A 422-nucleotide genomic window follows, 5' to 3' on the forward strand; every position below is an offset into this window, starting at 1 on the left:
AGGAGGACGAAACTTACATCGCATTATGACGACCGGATAAGCAGAACGCTTTTGCTCCATTGTGTATGTTAGTCTGGAACTGGTCCAAGAGGTTTTGCCGAGTCTTTGCTAGCACATCTTCATCCTTGAAGCTATCAAGATATGTAAGCACCCCCATAACCTTGGGCATGCCGTGAACTTTTAAGAGTTCGAGGAACTCGAATGTTTCCTGAAATCAACAGAAACATATTCATAAGCAGCTTCCTACACTTGTACATCAAAAAAGTTAAGGGTATAAGGAACAAAGACAACTGCAGAAGAAGCTAGTGACATACCATTTCAAACCCATAACCCGCATCAATGAGGAACATCACAGCATCGGCATACTTTGCAGCATCAATCATGCCATTGACATTATTGGGACACTCCACAAACTGTATCCG

Source organism: Papaver somniferum, unplaced genomic scaffold (genome assembly GCF_003573695.1).
Source record: "Papaver somniferum cultivar HN1 unplaced genomic scaffold, ASM357369v1 unplaced-scaffold_45, whole genome shotgun sequence".
In the NCBI taxonomy this organism is placed as follows: domain Eukaryota; kingdom Viridiplantae; phylum Streptophyta; class Magnoliopsida; order Ranunculales; family Papaveraceae; genus Papaver; species Papaver somniferum.